Source organism: Muntiacus reevesi, chromosome 19 (genome assembly GCF_963930625.1).
Source record: "Muntiacus reevesi chromosome 19, mMunRee1.1, whole genome shotgun sequence".
Classification (NCBI taxonomy): domain Eukaryota; kingdom Metazoa; phylum Chordata; class Mammalia; order Artiodactyla; family Cervidae; genus Muntiacus; species Muntiacus reevesi.
The window spans coordinates 32396842-32411312 of NC_089267.1; positions in this window are offsets into that span (position 1 = coordinate 32396842).

Consider the following 14471-nt stretch of genomic DNA (forward strand, 5'->3'; position numbering starts at 1 on the left):
CAAATTCATCAGAGAGGAACAAGTAACTAATGAATCAAAACTAACAACCTTCCTAATAATATTGAGTCTAACAGCAGAGGTATTAAGGACAGTATCTGAGCACTTGACTTAATTATAATTCTGTTCTGATGAGACCAAGGGGGCAACATTTTCAAACATATGGATACGTTCAGTATCCATACTAACGCTCACAAAGCAACTTGAGAATTAACACTGAATTGGTACATCCACCCAGAAATTCATGCTCTAATCAAAGAGGGATAATGGTGTCACCTTTGTTTACAACTCCGTCAAAAACTAGCTTTCAAATATTTTCTGCATCTTTCAACATGTAAAAACATTAAACGGAAATTACAAATAAAATATTATAAAACATTTCAAGACGTAACTTTCTTTTCATCTGCAGATACATGGCAATATTCCTTCTCTGTAAGCAAGTTTATAAGCAAAACATAATTTGGTGGAGAATTGTTCGAAAGCAATGCTGCCATATTGCTTTTGCTTTATTGGATACCAGTAAGAATGACCATGACCTAGCAACCAGAGAGAATGTTAACCTAAGAGATCTTGCCTCACAAGTCAACAGATACGATTTTATGAAACAAAGTAAACTATAGCAACACTTAAAACCACAAATGACCTGAGATTAATAAATGTTTGCAGTGAAAAGGAAGCATTAGACAATTCTGATTTGTAAGAATATTGCAAAACACCCAGCTGTTTCCACTTAACCACATCACCTGTTGTATATACTGTATTGAAATTAAAAATCTCTATTACAGAGTTTCTACTTATGAGTGTGAAAGAATAGTGGTAACTTTTGTATGTTCTTGATCTTCAGATGTCATTATCTGAAAACCAAAAAGCTTCCTAATGTCACAATTCAGTATTAAACTGCATTTGCTAAGTATTAAAACTGGGTTTACTATATATAGTTGTTGTCAGTCGCTCAGTCGTGTCCAACTCTTTGCAACCCCATGGACTGCAGCACGCCAGGCTTCACTGTCCTTCACTATCTCCTGGAGTTTGCTCAAATTCATATTCACTTGAGTCAGTGATACCATCCAACCACCTCGTCTTCTGTCATTCCCTTCTCCTCCTGCCTTCAATCTTCCCCAGCATCAGTCTTTTCTGATGAGTCAGCTCTTCGCATCAGGTGGCCAAAGTCTTGGCGCTTCAGCTTCAGCATCAGTTCTTCCAATGAATATTCAGAATTGATTTCCTTTAGGATTGACTGTTTGGACCTCCTTGCAGTCCAAGGGACTCTCAAGAGTCTTCTCCAACACCACAGTTCAAAAGCATCAATTCTTTGGCGCTCAGCCTTCTTTATGGTCTTACTATGTATAGGAGACAAAATATGTGAATATAGTAGCTAAACCAAAGTTATAAATAGGAAAAAAAGATGTATTTAAATTTGATCATGTATGACTGACAATGACTACTGAAAATCATAAGATTCTGACAATAATGGTCATTATTGAATTACTAAGAAACTGGGTAAAATACACTGTTCACTTTCAGTGAGAAAATTGCTAAAATATCACATTAAATATAATCTTTTTGTTTTTATTAAAAGAAGCATTGTCAGAATTATTATTTTTTTCTCAGTTCAGAAATAGATTAAAAAGTTTTATTTGCCAGTTTTATGAGGAACTGACACCAGTGTCTGTATCTTCCTTTCCCCAATAAGGAGAATAGTTTTAATAAAGCACCTGACTTGCCTCTTGAGAAACCTGTATGCAGGTCAGGAAGCAACAGTTAGAACTGAACATGGAACAGCAAACTGGTTCCAAATCAGGAAAAGGAGTATTTCAAGGCTGTATATTGTCACCCTGCTTATTTAACTTATATACATTTAACTTATTTAACTTATACATCATGAGAAACACTGGACTAGATGAAGCATAAGCTGGAATCAAAATTGCCAGGAGAAATATCAATAACCTCAGATATGCAGATGATACCACCCCTATGGCAGAAAGTGAAGAAGAACTAAAGAAGCTCTTGATGAAAGTGAAAGAGGAGAGTAAAAAAGTTGGCTTAAAACTCAACATTCAGAAAACTAAGATCATGGCATCTGGTCCCATCACTTCATGGCAAATAGATGGGGAAACAATGGAAACAGTAACAGACTTTATTTTGTGGGACTCCAAAATCACGGAAGATGGTGACTGAAGCCATGAAATTAAAAAACTCCTTCTCCTTGGAAAAAAAGCTATGACCAACCTAAACAGCATATTAAAAAGCAGAGACATTACTTTGCCAGCAAAGGTCTGTTTAGTTAAATCTATGGTTTTTCCAGTGGTCATGTATGGATGTGAGAGTTGGACTATAAAGAAAACTGAGCACCAAAGAACTGATGCTTTTGAACTGTGGTGTTGGAGAAGACTCTTGAGAGTCCAAGGGAATCTCTGCAAGCAGATCCAACCAGTCAATCCTGAAGGAAATCAGTCCTGATATTCATTGGAAGGACTGATGCTGAAGCTGAAACTCCAATACTTTGCGAAGAACTGACTCATTTGAAAAGACCTTAATGCTGGGAAAGATTGAAGGTGGGAGGAGAAGGGGATGACAGAGGATTAAATGGTTAGATGGCATCACCAACTCAACGGACATGAGTTTGAGTAAACTCCAGGAGTAGGTGACGGACAGGGAGGCCTGGCATGCTGCAGTTCATGGGGTCTCAAAGAGTCGACATGACTGAGCAACTGAACTGAACTGAATTGAAATGAAGAAAATATAAATAATTGCTGGTTTCTATCTCTGTAGGTGACTTCTATTGCCTAGACTTTGAGATGACAAAGCACAGCTTGATTATTCTGGATGGACAATGAAAGAAGTGTCAGATTCTATAGTCTGAGTGGAAGACTTCAGTATCAGAACTGTATAGGGAAGCAATAATTCTCATGATACCAACTCCTTTAGAAATTATGCTCTGCTTTTCATATCACTATAAAGTTTTCACTTTAAATTTCTGTTACTGGTTTGGTGTCCCTATTGCTCAGAAGTTTAAACAAGGTGCACTGGCTATTGACCTCCAAGTATTGACACATGGATAAAGTATGAACATGAAGGACAGTATTTGAATAGGTCCCTGATCTTCTATAGCCTCTTTCATCTGATGCACCATTAACAGACAGTGCCCACCAAGGCAAGGACTGTGAGGAGCTGACATTCCACCTGTTTCTTCTATTAGATGGCATCAGTAAGGAGGAATACGAGCTGAATCTGGCCCAGAGAGCTTTGAGCCATGATCTAAAGGCCTCTAATAATTGATCTAGGTGTCTTTAAGACTCAGCATTAAGCACTTTTCATCTTTCTACACACAGTTTTTAAAATAAAAAAATCCAAATCTCCAAACTCCCCCAAAATATCCAACGTGGAGTTCTGGGAGGAAGATGTTATAAAAAGAAGATAGCATTATATACACAAACTTACAGGAAGTGTTCCCTATTTAGTCTACTAGAAAATCTTAAGAATTGTTACAAAATCTAATAATCTTTCTAACAGTTCCTTTAAAGCAGATTTTCCTCAAACCTTTTTTTTTTTTTAACTAAAAACTAATATGGATAGAGGAGATGACAGAAAATAGTGTTGGGATCCAGCCCCAGTGGGTCCATGAATACCTAAGGGATGAGTGGCGTTGGTGAGGAAGAAGACAGACAGACACACAGAAGATTGTGTAGAAGAGGTAGCTTTTTTGATTTTTAGGACAGCTCAGTTTTTATAGAATGAACGTTACCTCCCCCTTAAGTCACCACATATTGCATCAGATATTGGTTTCGTGCTTCTGTCAGTATTTTTCTTTTCCATGTTTTCCCCCTATGCATTCATCTAGAATGTTTCCAATTACAGGGTTTTTTCTTAAATGTCCCTTACATATAGTCTTCTTGCCTCAATGGCCTAACATTTTCACTCTAACAAAAACAATGTTCCACAAATCTCAGGTATAGTGTAAATTCTTTGGACAATAAAACAATACATGGGAAGGGTCACAGTAACATGTTTGACATTTCTGAGAATAGTACCATAAGAAAAACCTTGATATTTTTCTTTACCTGAAACCACAAAATCTCAATTTACAATGATTAACTATTAAACAGCAAAAACATCTCTAAAGCAGCAAAACACCTCTATTAATAGTGAGATAATGGCAGTGAAGCTGGTTAATATAAATCTGCTATTGAAATCCTATGTACCCCATTTCCTAACTCTACAAAAATACCCATAATCTTCCAAGTTGTTTAAAGAAAGGGAAACAATGAACAAATAGCAGCAAGGAAATAGCAATAATGAAAACCCTCTCAACCAAGGAACAAGTAAACTAAAGCAGCACATCTACTTCTAAATCTAAATGCCTCTCTACTCTTTTCTATTCTAGAACATTATAATCTTTTAAGCAAGCAGCCAAACTATACCTGTGGCCTTTTCCTTTTTGACTTGATATTTATGGTCATGTCCTGAGCCAGAGCAATCATGAGCATTTTCAAAAAGGCTTGGACTTTTCCAGGGAGGCCTTATTACTATGTATTATATTTCCAAAAATTAATAGAAAGCCCAACAACAGTGAGACAGAAAGAAGAAAGGGACATACCCGGCCCCCGGGACAACCTCGAGGGGAAAAGCTGCTTTGCAGATTCGTTTCTCGTCCCGGCGGCTCCCGAGGGGACATATTGGGGCCCCGGGGCAGCCCCGTGTGAGGAAGAGCTGCCTTGCAGGCTCCTCTCTCATGCGGCAACCTTGTCACGGTTTGGGCGCATCCCGGAGGCTCCAGACAAAATAGATATCAATAATAGCTAAGTACACAGATACATGATAAAGATACTGAAATAGGTATGTATAAAACAAAGTTTCAGAAACCAGTTTATTTTAGTCTGTTCCATTAAAAAAGAAAGATTTTCACTGGCTAAATAAATAGATTTCAAAACTCACTAATAGATTATGACTTGCAGCTTAAAAACATTACACTGGTGGCTTCTATGTACATGGAGAGAGATCTTGTTTATGTTTACTTTCAAAGTTTAAAGATATAGACCTCTCAGAAGTATAAAACGGAAACAGTGGCTTCTGCATTCTTTCTAATCTACATAAATCTAACTGTTAAACATGTAAGAAGGTGCCTTGATGCTTTAAAAAGAGAAGTAGTGGCAAATCTGCTTAAAAACAGATACCATGTGATATTGAGACGTCTGTTCAGAGTGGCAGGAGAAGAAGGAAAGAGCAGTAACATAGATAAGGTTTAAATCAATTTGCTGTTGTTGTTCAGTTGCTTAGTCATAGATATCTAACTCTACGACCCCATGGACTACAGCATGCCAGGCTTTCCTTTCCTCCACTAGTTCCTGGAGTTTGCTCAAGTTCATGTCCATGGAGTCTGTGATGCTATCTCATCCTCTGACACCATCTTCTCCTTTTGCCTTCAATCTTTCCCAGCATCAGGGACTTTTCCAATGAGTGTCTGCTCTTTGCATCAAGTGGCCAAAGGATTGGAGCTTCAGCTTTAACTTCAGTCCTTCCAATGGTTATTCAAGGTTGATTTCTTTTAGGATTGACTGGTTTGATCTCCTTGCAGTCCAAGAGACTCTCAAGAGTCCTCTCTTTAAAGCAATACATTACATTTAAGATTTTTCCAAGGGTCACATAGATCTTTTAACAGGAAAATTATTTCTTCATTATGTCATCTCAGGTTTTTTATCAGCAAAGAATATCTCTTTCCCCCAACAAAGCTAAGACTGTCAAAGACTCTTTCCACCTCCTACATTTATAAATAATTATATGGTAGTATACATAGAATCATAGGCTGCAGACTGCTGTTGCAGATGGTGTTGATACTGTAAAATCTCTAAACAGTCAACTATTGATTATTATTTTTATGTCTTTTCACAGCGTGAATATCTCTATGGTCAAGAAGAATCAGCAACAGTGAAAGACACCTGTAAGTTCTGAGGAAAATAGGGTAATGATTAGAAATTTTTACTGCACTGGATATATGGCCTTGGAACTGGGGAAAGAGAACTTAACTTGCTTGCCTTCTGCCAGTGACATGGATTCAACTAGATAGTGATGAACTGAAATTAGAAAGCATTTTATGACCTAGTTCTAAGAAATTCTAAAACAAGATTTATTTATCTAGTCTTGTTTGCCTGGGACAGTTTAATTTATCAGTGACTTGATTAATTACTCTATAAATTCTGCACTTGACAGCTCATCTTAAACCTAAGGAATCCAGAAGAATATATATCAAAATGTAACGCTGTCAGCCAGGAATTTCCCTGTGTCTTCACAATTTTGACACACATACATACACAAACAGATTTTCATACATTTTGGGACATGTATGTACATAGACTTCAACAGGTTTGGAATCATCTGGGAAACTGGGTCCCTGGAATGTACCATTCAGAGCAGCAAATATTCCTATTGCAGGCTGATGGATTCTAGAAATATTTTGGATGCTATCTATTTACTTAAAGTTCTCAAATAGTTTATTAACAGATGAGAAAGAAGGAAAAATATTTTTGGCTTAAAAAAAAGTCTTATATAAGCAAGGCTATGTTGATGCCATGTAAAAAATAATTTGTTTTTACAGCTAAAGGGCAGAAGCTAGGGAGTGGCTCACCACCCATCAACACTTGATCCTTCTGAAGAATGCACTAGCACAGGAGAAGTAACATTGTTTTGTGGATGCCAGAGAAAATGAAAATGTAGTAAATGTCGCGAGGGAACATTATAATGAATTTCAAAGGTTCACACTTCTCAAATGGCTAGAAGGGGCTTGTTTCTGCTTTTTCTTTTTTTTTGGTTGGTTGGGGTTTTTGTTTTTGTTTTTCCGAGCCATGCTTTGGAAAGACACCAAGACCTTACTAAAACCACAGCTCCCTGTGGATGTCAAAACCAGTAATTAATGTGAGATGATGAAAGGGGGAGACATTAACTTGAGGCCCACATATGTCTTTTTAGTAATGAATTTGGAAGCACCAAAGAGTCGGACACGACTGAGCTACTGAACAACAACCACCAGCTATGAAGAATGATTGGGTGAGCAGAGATGGCAGCAGGGGCTGAGGCTAGTAGGCCCTTCTGTGCCCCAGAATTAGAGGAGTCCTGAAACATTCAGTGTGGCTACTGCAGCCAAACACAGGCCTCGTGGGAGGGAAAAGTCGGGTAGGCGCTTGATGGAGAGCCTGGTATGTACTTTCTGGCTCTACCACCAAATGAGGGACATGAATAAGTTGCTGCTCCCAACTGGTGCCAATAACCTCATTCATGGAATGAAAGTTTGTTATCATCTACAATATTCCTTCACCTTTAGAATTTTATGACTCAGGATTTCTGAACTGAGGTAGCTGTGGCCTTCTAGATAAGGACTGTCCAGAAGAAATATAATGCTGGCCACATAGGTAATCTGAAATGTGTAATGGCTACATTACAATATATCAAAACAAACAGGTAAGACAAGGTTTTATAAAAAATTTTCCTTAACCCAGTATGTCTGAAATATTGTTATTTCAACACCCCTTTGAAATCTTAAATAGCCGTGTGACATCAAGTGCTCACAAGCGCCATGTGTTGCTAGTGGCGGCTATCTCCCATTTTGGACAACACCGCTATTGACAGTAGTGGAGTTCACAAATAGGAAGGAGTAAGAGTTACATTTTTCTTCGATGCTGTGAGTCATGGTTCCAAAGCCTGGCTATTCATCAAAATTAATAGAGGAACTTAAAAAAATATTTCTGAGCGCATCTCATTCCTTGAGCATGGATCATATCTTTAAAAATCTCACTAGATAAATCTGAGATGCAGCCAGTTCATTTCAATCTACAGAGCAGTGTTTAAAACCTTTTTACCGACCTAACTGAGGCTTCATGCTGTTCAGAGGTAGCTGGCCTAAGGGAAGCAGTGATTTATGGTCAGCGACCCCTCCAGAGACCCTCCAGAGAAGGCTATGTTGTCTGCTAAGTGAGCTGGAAGATTTCAACACTAATCCTGATAGCAAGGGGTGCTTTCAGTTATGGAGGGCAATTTCAAGTTAAAAAGTATTTTAAAAAACAAAACAAAACAGTGAGCTGATGTTGCAAAACAAAGGAGGCCAGATTCTGCTCTGCCAACTGGTGACTTGATGGAGCTGCAGCTGTGGTGATAGATCTACTTTTGAGCTTTTTAACATTTGCTTGTAGACTGGTTGCCTTCAGTCTGAGATATTCTCATCTTCAGATGTCTTCCAATGAGTGGGAACAGAGTGGTTGGGAGAACTTATCAGAGTGAAACATCCCACAGTACTCCATTTTACTGACAGAAAAGACCTCCTGAAGTGTGCATACCTAGAGTGGACTGCGGAGACACAGAAGAGCAGGCCAACAGCCAGGGCCCCTGCAGAGTCTAGTGAACCTGTCATTGGCTCCTAACCCGCACCACGGTGTGTGTGTTTGCGGCCAGACTCCACCACTACACAGGCAATTGCAGCTGGCCCCCACAGCGGAGCGTGTCACACCATCTGCTCCAGCTACTAGTGCTGCCTTCCCTGGTTCCTAGCCACCCGACCTAGAGGCGTCACTGAGGACCCCAATAACCCTTGCAGCCACTGCAGATCTCTAGCAGTATTCACTAAGCATCGCACAGTTGTCAATAAGGTGGACCCCAGCAGCCTGAGCCCATTATCTCTCCCTAAGAACCCAGTGCTGCTACACACCCTAACTTCTCAAGGACAAATACAGGAAGACTGTTCCTGTGCAGACTACACCAGATACTATCTTCATTCTCTCTAAGAGATGGACTGTGTATCAGAAAATATTACCTCTATACAATACTGCAAATAAAGGTATATATTTAAACATTACCTGTAGTATAGATTCTAGAAAATGACACTATATCACTTTTAAAAGCAGATAAGCATTATGATTCAGTATCTGAAGGCTGCTTATGTATACTCTAAAACCTTTTCTAAGAATCTAAGAAAACATATCACTAGGTTTAGATCACGTCTAAGACTTTTTAAACTTAAAATAATAATGATGATCAAATTATTTTCCATTGGCTGGCCATTAAAGTTCACAAAAAGCAAACATCTTGATAGAGAAGCTCTCATAATTTTAAAATAAGCCCCACATCTACCTGAGTCCCTCTCTGTCATAATGGCAAATGTCCTGTGGATAGAGATAGTAAATCTATGTTCAAATAACAGTTGTACAATTTATTAGCTCTATAGCCTCAGGAAAATTGCTTTGCATTCCTAAATCTCAGGGTTCTGGGGATATTAATGCCCATCTTGCAAGCTTATAAGGATGAAGTAAAGTGTTAGACACAATGCCAGACAGAGCAGATTCTCAAAGGTAACTATTATTATTAATGAAACAAAGTCTACTATATAGACTTTACTGATAAACATTTATAAGATTTTCTAGAAACTAAGAAGGCCCTCATGAAGAAAAATATTTATTCCCAGTAACCATGACATAAACAGATTTATTTGGACCATGACAAAGGAAAATATCCCCAAATTTTCCATTAAATATTACCTAATACACACTCACACACACAAATCTGCCCCCCGCCACCACCCTTAGTAGTCTTTCCATCTCTCCAGAGGAAAAGTAGAACATAAAGTTCCTTCTGCTTAAACACAAAATAAAGGTCACCAGTTCATTTGGAAAAATGAAAATATCCATCAGTGTTTATACAAAGACAAACCCACAGATATATACACTTCCACGTACACATGTACACACAAAGACATTTACTAATATGTGTACTTGAACTATAAATTAGTAAAGACCAATATTTTAGTGCTTAGATAAAATGAATGATTAAGGTGTAGAGAAGTCCAAGCACTTATGATGACAAGACTCCCGCCTCTGTCTTATTCTTAATCTTCCCTGATGCACTTGTCTGACAAACACATTCCACAATCCCACAGATTATTCTGGAAAAGGACAGAGAGAGAGAGAGAGAAGGAAGGGAGAATGTGGAGGAGGAGGGGAGCAGAGAGAAGGAGAAGGAGGAAGAATAGAATAGAGGGAGGGAAGGATGAAGGACGAATGAAAAGAGGAAAGGAAAGAGGAAAGAAGGAAGATTCCATGTGTGGGGCATGTGTGTGGGTTGCTTGGCAAGCCAGGTCAGTTTGTGGAAGGCAACTTTTTTGCCCTCCCAAAGCCCGCCCAGACTTGCCCTAAGGTTATGTTGCAAAACGGATAGTGATTTCTCTGCCAGGCATGTTACTGGAATGAATGAAGTCCCAGACCTGACTAATATTTTCTCCTTGGCCCTCTTACTTCTTCAGCACAAACATCTGGGCTGTGGTGGTTTAAAGTGGTTTAAAGCTCCTCAAAGAATCCCAAAGTTCCTGTTTTTTGTTTCTCTAGTTCCTACTACCCAGTTTCAGAACTACTGGCCCCTACCCTATCTAGTACTGACCCTGTAGATTTTTAAAGTCCTTTTGCTTTTCAGAACCACCATTCCCAGCACAGCTACCTCCATGCAGAGTCTAGAAATAAGGATCAATGACCCATGTCAATTCAGTATATATTGAGAGATTCTTTGAGGGCAAGTCCTGTGTTTGGGGAATCTTTATGATTGAGAGAAGAAACGGTTCTAACTGGTCATTTCAGATGAACTGATACTTGGATATAGTAACAGGGTAAGTTAAGCCTGAAAAAATTGGAAGCTATGTGTAGATAAGGCGTTCAGTTCAGTTCAATCACTCAGTCGTGTCCAACTCTTTGCGACCCCATGAATCACAGAACACCAGGCCTCCCTGTCCATCACCAACTCCCGGAGTCCTCGCAAACCCATGTCCATCGAGTCGGTGATGCCATCCAACCATCTCATTCTCTGTCGTCCCCTTCTCCTCCTGCCTTCAATCCTTCCCAGGATCAGGGTCTTTTCAAACGAGTCAGCTCTTCCTATCAGGTGGCCAAAGTATTGGAGTTTCAGCTTCAGCATCAGTCCTTCTGATGAACACTCAGGACTGATCTCCTTTAGGATGGACTGGTTGGATCTCCTTGCATTCCAAGGGACGCTCAAGAGTCTTCTCCAACACCACAGTTCAAAAGCATCAATTCTTCGGTGCTCAGTTTTCTTCACAGTCCAACTCTCACATCCATACATGACCACTGGAAAAATCATAGCCTTGACTAGACGGACCTTTGTTAGCAAAATAATGTCTCTGCTTTTTAATATGCTATCTAGGTTGGGCATAACTTTCCTTCCAAGGAGCAAGCGCCTTTTAATTTCATGGCTGCAATCACCAACTGCAGTGATTTTGGAGCCCAGAAAAATAAAGTCTGACACTGTTTCCACTGTTTCCCCATCTATTTCCCATGAAATGATGGGACTGGATGCCATGATCTTATTAGTTTTCTGAATGTTGAGTTTTAAGTCCACTTTTTCATTCTTCTCTTTCACTTTCATCAAGAGGCTTTTTAGTTCCTCTTCACTTTCTGCCATAAGGGTGGTGTCATCTGCATATCTGAGGTTATTGATATTTCTCCCGGCAATCTTGATTCCAGCTTGTGCTTCCCCAGCCCAGCCTTTCTCATGATGTACTCTGCATATAAGTTAAATAAGCAGGGTGACAATATGCAGCCTTGATGTACTCCTTGTCCTATTTGGAACCAGTCTGTTGTTCCATGTCCAGTTCTAACTGTTGCTTCCTGACCTGCATACAGGTTTCTCAAGAGGCAGGTCAGGTGGTCTGGTATATAGATATATTAGTAATAGCCAATTCACACAAAGTAGCATTAAGCAAGGCACCACTGTATGTGGATACTGATTCCAAAAATACATAAACACATAAAATTATGAAACATTCCAGCTGGACATTTAGTTTGACCCTTTTATTTTACATATTTATAGACAGAAAATTGAGTTCTGGAGATTCTAACTATTCCTAGATGATGGATAGAGACTGAAATGGGCTTTGGTTACAGTCAAGTGGAAACTAATTATAACCAAAGAGGTTACATGCAATTAGTAAAGGTTTAATGATGGAACTTAAAGTTCTCATAAACTAAGGAGCACAGCGCTCTGGGATAGGAGAACTGCAGTCACTAGAAAGATGTGTGATAAAATGTACAAGACAACTCTCTGGGTTCTACCAGAATTGAGATGAACATTCAAGACCTTTGTCTCATTCATGCTTACTAGGGAGCTTTCTGATTACAAACTCTAAAGTTCCTAAAGTCTTGAGTTTAGAATTGGAGGACACCTGATGACAGAGAAGACTAGTCAGCCAAGACTAATCATTTGAATTAAATGGATAAACCTGAGTTATAAAAGAATATACTTGAGGACACTGCATTCATGAAAAATTAATCTAAGATGGTCAATAACTCTTATTGTTTTTATCTTTCTGTGGAACATTATTAAAAATTTCAGTAGACATGCAACTATTTAATAAGGAGGTAAAAATAAAGTTATTAATAAATAACAAACATTACTATAGTAAAATTACAGTAGAATGTAGTTGTGATATATGAAGCCAATAAGAATATATTTAATCATATTATAATCAGCTATAAAAATGGTTCCTAGAAACTTAAATGTTAATAAGTTTGCCAACTTCTTAACACTCTTCTTAAATAATAAATGCACGTTTTAAAATGTGACATGAGTTATCAGATTTATTTTTACCTTCTACCATACTCAGAACAGACTGCTTTCTCTCCTGGTTCCAGGAAGGGTTACTCTCTTGCTGCTGGGAAATCTGAGTATGGAACCATCAAACTAAAAATCAGATGACTGTTGTGTTAAAATCAGGGTTCTAAGACTGGATTCATGAGACTGAGAATTCAGCAAGGAGAAAACATTCATGTCTCTGTTTTAGGAAAGTTATTAATGGTGTTGACTATATGCAAGTAAAAAGAAAAGTAGACAAAAACCCAAATTTATACTCAATCACAACAAATGTTATACTAGCCACAATGTAAAAGCAAACTATAGTCTCAATAGTATTAGCCAATTTGAGTAGCTTTTAGCAAATGAATAAAAATTATTTTCTAAGACTGTAAATTCTGTGTAAAATGATACAACATACACATATGTAGAGATATTATATATAATGTATAGATACATATAGATGTACATGTACATCTATCTATGAAATGTACACATATTTCTACATATATCTATATGTATATTTTTAATATTTACTTATTTATTTGACTGCATAAGGTCTTAGTTGCAATATGTGGGATCTAGTTCCCTGACTAGGGATTGAACTCAGTACCCTTGCATTGGGAGCATAGAGTCATAGACACAGGACCACCAGGGAAGTCTCTCCATTTACATATTTTTTTAAATTGAGCATAGACAAATATTTTGCACAGGCAAATAGGCAAATGGCAGAGGAAAAATTTTTCACAAACTTAACCCAGGCAAATTCCTAAACAAGCAAACAAAATCAGCAGCAAAAATAACCTTCAGAAGTAAAAACAAAAATCAGAATCCAGGGTCACTGAGATATATTGCTTAATACATCTAGTTATGTCAGGCTCTGTGGTGCTATGGGTAGGGCATTGGACTCCTAATACATCCAGTTTTCAAGAAAATGATTATGACATGTGCAAACAGATAAGAATGTGTGGCCTATATTCAGGAAATAAAGCTGTTAATAAAAACATTGTCTGATTGTCCTCAAATGTTGAATTTACAGACAAAAAATACAAAACATTTCTTTTAAAAAGTAGCTATTTAGTTCAAAGCACTGAAGTAAACTATGGTCTGGAGTTAAAGGAAAGTATGACAGCAATGAATCGACAAATATAGATTCTCAGCAGGGTGACAGAAATTAGAAAAAAAGTACCAAAGCATATACTCCTGATTTGAAAAATAAAATAAAATAATTCACTAGAAGTCCTCACTAGCAGATTCAAGATGGCACAAGAAAGAATCAGTGAACTTGGAGACAGATCAGTAGAAATTATCCAAACTGAAGAGACCAGTGGGACAACATCAAATGTACCAATATCCCAGTAGTGGGAGTTCCACAAGAAGAGGATAAAGAGAAGACAGCAGAAAAAAATATTTGAAAAACAATAACTGAAAATATAACAAATTTGATTAAAAACATTAGTATGCATATCTAAGAGACTCAAAGAACCCCAGGTAGATAAACTTTCTGCAAGAAGCTCTCCTCACTGGTTATTTTGTGACTGTGTATCCTCATGGATACTTACATGACTACTGGAAAGATCATAGCTTTGGCTGCACAAACCTTTGTCATCAAAGTGGTGTCTTTTGCTTTGTAATATGCTATCTAGGTTTGTCATAGCTTTCCTTTCAATAAGCAAGCATCTTCTAATTTCAAGACTGCAGTGACCATCCACAGGGATTTTGGTGCCCAAGAAGAGAAAATCTGTCACTGCTTCTACTTTCTCCCCTTCTAATTGCCATGAAGTGATGGGACCAGTAGTCATATATGGATGTGAGAGTTGGGCCATAAAGAAGGCTGAGTGCCAAAGAATGGATGCTTTTGA